General features: G+C 34.0%; 1 long non-coding RNA gene across 1 annotated transcript; it reads right to left on the bottom strand.

The window, feature by feature from the left end:
• Positions 1-3,644: 3,644 nt before the first annotated feature.
• LOC131634928 (uncharacterized) lies at positions 3,645-4,988 on the bottom strand. The gene is made up of 2 exons (XR_009293692.1): positions 4,643-4,988; positions 3,645-3,862 (listed from the first exon to the last, which is right to left on the bottom strand). It is a non-coding gene; the product is annotated as an uncharacterized LOC131634928 (long non-coding RNA).
• Between the last annotated feature and the right edge of the window lie 1,296 nt (positions 4,989-6,284).

The following is a 6,284-nucleotide window of genomic DNA, read 5'->3' as shown; positions in this document are numbered from 1 at the left end:
AATGTTGAAGTTGAGTGGACTGAGAAGTTTGAATATGTGGAATAGTTTTCTCTATTTTCTTGTTTATTTTATTATCAATAAAATATTTCTTTTTTCTATTATTTCTTATTCTTATTTATTGATAGCAAAGATTTTGAGAATTACTAATTAACATAGAAAAACATGGAATTTGGAAAAGACGCCAAGTGATAAATCGTTGAATTTTTTTTAAATGCGGCAACAGGGATTCAAAGCGAGATAACTTATAGCTATATTACCTCGGTTCTTCCAAAAAACCGAGAGAATAGGTTTATTATTTTTTTATGTATAAAAAATGATGCTCACTTATAGCTTTGTTACCTCGGTTTTTAAAACACTGATAAGTGCCAATTTGTAGTGCTTTTGTATATATAATTTTGTGGCACTTATCATGTTTTTGTGTAAATTTCGTTGAATAATCCCCCGTTTAGTGTGTAAATACGTTTAGTTTGTTTATACTTGTGTTTTGATTCATTTGTGTACCTTTTCATAGTTTTCAATTTATTTTGTAGGTAGTGATGCGTATTTGGAGCATGAACAATAAAGTGTCGAAGATGTAACACCCCATAATTTCATAAATTAATTTAATTGGAATTTAAATTAATTATTTAAAGTTAATTAATTTAATTGGATTATTTGGAGAAATTGCGAAATAATGTTATTGGGCCAGAGTTGTGGTTAGTAAAGAGGGGAGGTTGTTTGTTAGGCCTTTTACTAAAGTTTGGTCTATTTTTCATAAAAGAAGGAAAATAGAGAAAATTAAATAGAAGAGAAAGAGCACATTGGAGAAAGGAGAAGAACGTGAAAGAGCTGAAGAGCATAGGAAGGGGAAGAACCAAACTAAACTCTAAGGTAAGAGGAGACTCTTCCGATTAATCTCTATTATGTATTCATGAGTAGTAGGATTGATTGGTATGTTGTTTAATTTGATTTGAATATGTTAGGTTTTGGGGTAGAACTGTTCATGGAAGTTCGTAGAAGTGGTCATGGAAATTAATCCCTAAATAGATTAGAATTGGAGAATTTGATGCAATGATGCGTTTATAATTGTTGTGTTATGTATGTGTACGATTCATATGCTTTTTGGATGATTTTTTGTTGTTTGAAAGTTGGAATTTTGGGTAAAAGGGGTGAATTTCGTAGCAGCAAGAAGCTGCAGAATTTTTGATTCTGGGTGTAGGGTAACGGGTTACCCAGTTATGGTAACCGGTTACCCAGTTATGGTAACCGGTTACCCTGTCAAATAGAGGCGTAGAAAGTGCAATTGTTGAATGGGGTAACAGGTTACCCAATTACGGGAACTGGTTACTAGGGAAACAGTAGCTTAAAAATCTAATTTTTGAACAGGGTAACAGGTTACCCAATTATGGTAACCGGTTACCACTGAAGCTTTTTGAAAAATATTTTATTTTCTAAAATTCATAACTTTCAAACTGTAAGTCTGTTTTGGTTGTCGTTTTATGCGTTTGGAAGGTAATCGAGTACTCTATCTAATAAAATGGTTTAATGGGCAGCGACCCGAGTTTCTTTTGAAAAGCTCGATTTATTTCGTTTATGACGTGTTTTGTATATTGTGTACATGATTTGGTTAATGTGACAATGTGGTGATGTTGTAATGATATAATTGTGATTTGACGTTATATGCGGTGTGAATTATATATGATATAATTGTGGATGGTGTTGAAACTGAATATATCGTTCGATGTTGCTTTTGGTGAGTTATTGATGATGACATTGTTCATTTTGATCCAGTGGTGATGTTGTGACAACATGATTATAATGTGATAATGTGGTTATGATATGATTGTGCTGCAATTGTAATGATTGTTGGAATGATATGTGGTTGATTTGAATGATGCTGATGACATGTACATACTTTATCGGTGATGAAAATGGTGAGTTATGGTGATACGATACGGTGCATCGGATCGGTGATGTTATAAGTATGTTATATGTGTGCATTCATTCATACGCATTTTGGTGATGGATCCCGGTGATGTTGTGAATCAAATGGTGGGCATAATTCCCATTGTGTGGAATTTATGCCGGTTGGGTTGTATCTTGGTGATGAATAGATCAATCGGATGGGTTTTGCCCATGTATGGTACCACATGCATGTAGTTGCATTGCATTAGGATGTATGTATGGTTATAACATGAATGGAAGATGTCCAATGTTATAACTTGGTGTGATTGATTTAATTGATGTGTTTGGGGCATTATTATTGTAAACCTGAATATATTCAATTGAATGGATAATATGCATGATATCTTGTTATTTGTGAATTTATAAAATTGATTAATTGCGAATGAGACTCACCCTTACATGTTGATATTTTCAGATTGAGGAGTAGCGGCTCATAGCTCGGTGAGGATAGCTTGTAGAGCTCATCCGTTAGTTGGTGTCGTGTCAGTCATGCTCTGATAGTGTAACACTAGGAACGATTTAGTTTAGAGTTCAATTTACGTACTCTATTTAATGGTTCTGATTTTGATCAATTACTTGTATTCTGTGCTGCATATTTTCCGCTGTGTTAAACATAATGTTGTTTATTTGATGAATCGTTTCTAATAATGCATGACAGTTGACACATGTTTGGTTTAAAATGAATTGTGGCACCCTTGGTTGCATGTTTTTACTCTGATTATTTTAATAATTGCTGCAGGGGTTTAGAAGGGTGTTACAGAAGACACGACTTCAAACACGCGATTTTGAGCAACGGAACCAAGTCATCAACAAATAAGACTCAAAATCAAAGAATAAAAATCATCAATTTGGTTGATATTTTGTCATTGTTAGATAGGAAATTGAATAAGCTTTCCAACGCTTCAAACTGGGCGCAAATCGGAGTTACGGTTCTCAAGTTATGGCCAAAACAGTGATGTTGCTACTGGTGTCGTTCGCCCGACGATTCTGGCAGGACAGAAGTGCGTTAAAAGGGGTAAAAACATATTTTTTAGGTTATGGTTTTGGGGTATTTCTTCCCAACTCCATCAACCTTCATTTTTTGGTAGAGGGATGTCATACCCCAATTTTTGCCCCATACATTTCATTCCACTAGATCATTTGCATATGATTCATTCAATAAGGCATGGGTACAAATAATCAGCGTTTTGTGCAGAATTAGGGTTTTGTTCCTACCAGTTTATTTCTTCATCATTGAGCATTCAAAGTCAGAGGATTAGGGTACATTTCATGATGATTGAGTTTGCTAAAATTCAACTAAGGATCATTTTCATTTCAAGGCATTTTCATCAACTAGAAGAAAGGTTTTGTTTGTCTCAACAAAAGATGCACTAAGTTTTCTTTTGAGAATTTGTTGATTCAAGGCATTCTTTTTGGTTTGTATCACATTTATGAATAAAGAAAAAGTTTAGGTATCAAGGCGATTATTGTGGAATTAAGATTGAAACATAACATGAAAGTTTACTGGATGCAATATTGTGAAAGAACGAATCTTGATTCAAGGTCTGAAAGTCATGATTTATCAATGTTAAATTTGAGGCTAAGGTAAGAAGATCCATTCATGTAATTCCTTGGTATATAAAGTACAAATAAGCAAAGGAATGTATGGTCAAGTTACAAGTACCAAAATTCATCACATTGTTTATAACTCATTCAAGACATTATTCAAATTTTCAAGTTGCATTCAAATATGTCATCAATTACCATCCAAGGTTTATTAAATATAGTTACAAGATATTATGGTGCTTCATTTTTGAAGTACTATAACAAAGGGATTACAAGAGATTTCATGATAATCTAATCTTAGCCCTCAAAATTTCAATTCTCCAAACATCTTCCATGCTCATTTGCAAAGGCCTTGTTCCACGCTGCATAAGACCTACACAAATAAAAAACAACAAAATCAGCCTAAATTCAAAAGAAAAAGAGAGGGAAAATGCAAACATTGGCACATGAAGAATCAGAAAATATTGCACAAAATTAGCAAAAACAAAAACTGCCATACAAAAGTACACTGCATTTTTTCCCAATCAGTTTCCAAACCTAAGCATTTCTATCCAACCCTAAAATCATTCCCAAACCTAAGCACTATATATCTACTGTTTCATTGAGGAGAGCGGCAGCCACACTTGGTCATAAACCCTAGAGAGAACTCATCCCAAAACCCTCTCAAACCTCTGTTCAATTCATAAAAAAAAAACTACACAGAAAAACCCTACAAAAACTCTGTTCCGACCTCACCAACAATAATCTTCAGAAAATGTTCAAAAACCCCGTAGAAACAAATACACAAAAACATCTGCACTGAAATTCTACCCTCAACCCATACTCAGTTTCCTCTACACTACTACATCACTACACACATCACAACACCCAAAAAAACCTCACTCTGCTCAAAACCTCACTCAATCTCAGCCATAACTCTCAACCTTCAACTCAGTAACCCCATAAAATCTGAACCACAAACCTCTACCAACAATAACCTTCACACCTGCAGAAAATACAGCAACCCAATGCTCAACTTAATACAACACTCAAATCTCACAAACAGAACAATAAACACGCACAGCCAAACGACAGAATGAAGCACGTACGCAGAGAGCCGAAGATGAAGAAGAACCATCGGTGTACGAAAAAGTAAAGAGAGCAGAAGAAATACCTTGAAGCTATCGTCGGAGTCATCGTTATTCGGTAAATCCATTGGAGCTTTCTTTCATTGTTGCTCGGTACAGGCTTTTCATTCTTGTTTAAATTATAGCTCTTGCCTTTTATATGTAACAATATGAACAGAGTAATAGTGGGGATTTAGGGTTTTGTGGGGATAAGGGTATCGATATTGTTTGCTATGTTTGACGTTGTTGTTTGAACCGCGAGTGTGAGAGATTCGTGCGAGAGAGAGAGAGAGAGACAAATCGAGAGTTGAGGGTTGAGAGTGTTTCTCTTGCTCTGTTTCATATGAGCGAGAGAGAAGGAGGCGGAACGAGTAATGAAAATAAAAGGGAGGGTTCTCTTTGTTAAGTTTATTTTGATTTTACTTAATTTATTCTTTATTTTCAATTAATGCATTTATTTAATTATAAAGTAAATAAAAACATTCCATGAGATTTTTGTGGTGGTGGGACGGTTTGTCCCTATTTTTTCTCCCATACTTTATTTTCTCTTCCTCTTTTAATATGGAAAACTATAATTGTTTTTTTTCTTAATTAAATTAAAAAAAATGAAAAAAAACAACAACTTATGTGAGATTTTAAGGGGGAGGGACGCTACTGCCATCTCACCATTTTTATTTATTCCATTTTATTTACTCATTCTTTTTCTTTATTAATTTAATTATTATTATTTAGAATTTTTAGAAGTTAATTAGGTTTTTGTGTGTTTGGGCCATGATTGCTAGTGGGCCTAGCTCATTTTTATTTACAAACCCTTTTTCATTAATACACCTCTTCCTATTTTTAATCTATATTAACTCAAATAAACTAATTAAGTCATTGATACAACACATTTCTCATTTTAAACAATTTCCATAATAAATTTTGGTCAATACCCAGTGCCTTTTCCAACCTCTTTAATCGAATCGAGTTTTGTCGATAATGGATGAATCAAGAGGGGTTTGTACGTACTTGTACAAGTTGCTCTAAAGCATTTAGGCGATGGCCGTTAAGCTTTTGTTGGAATGCTTAGATTCCATTAAAGATCCCTTAAAAATTGACTTGTCTCACCTTTCTCTACAAAACGCTTTTTGATAATCGAATCGAATTTGGTTTATAATGGATGAATCAAGAGGGGTTTGTACGTACTTGTACAAATTGCTCTAAAGCATTTAGGCGATGGCCGTTAAGCTTTTGTTTGAATGCTTAGACTCCATTAAAAACTCTTTAAAATTCTATTTATCTCACCTTTCTACAAACCACTAAATAAACAATTTCAACTCGTTAAATCTATCCTTTCATAACAAATATCGGTTAACACTAAATTCCTCTTTCCAACTCTTTTTATATATATAATAAAAAAACCTCTAATAATCGAATTGAGTTTGGTCTGTAATGGATGAATTAAGAAGGGTTTGTACGTACTTGTACAAGTTGTTCTAAAAGCATTTAGGCGATGGCCGTTAAGCTTTTGTTTAAATGCTTGGATTCCATTAAAGACCCTTTAATTTAGTTCGTATTACCTTTTTTTCATAAAGAGCGATTCACACATCGTTCATTAAAACCAATCAACCAAAATCGTAGTTTTTTACCCCGAACTACGATTGCTCTGACTTTCCCATTGCACGAGGGAATACGTAGGCACGAGATACA

This window comes from Vicia villosa, unplaced genomic scaffold (assembly GCF_029867415.1).
Source record: "Vicia villosa cultivar HV-30 ecotype Madison, WI unplaced genomic scaffold, Vvil1.0 ctg.001383F_1_1, whole genome shotgun sequence".
Lineage (NCBI taxonomy): Eukaryota > Viridiplantae > Streptophyta > Magnoliopsida > Fabales > Fabaceae > Vicia > Vicia villosa.
The sequence above is the reverse complement of the archived record's forward strand: the minus strand, read 5'-3'. Positions and strand labels throughout refer to the sequence as shown.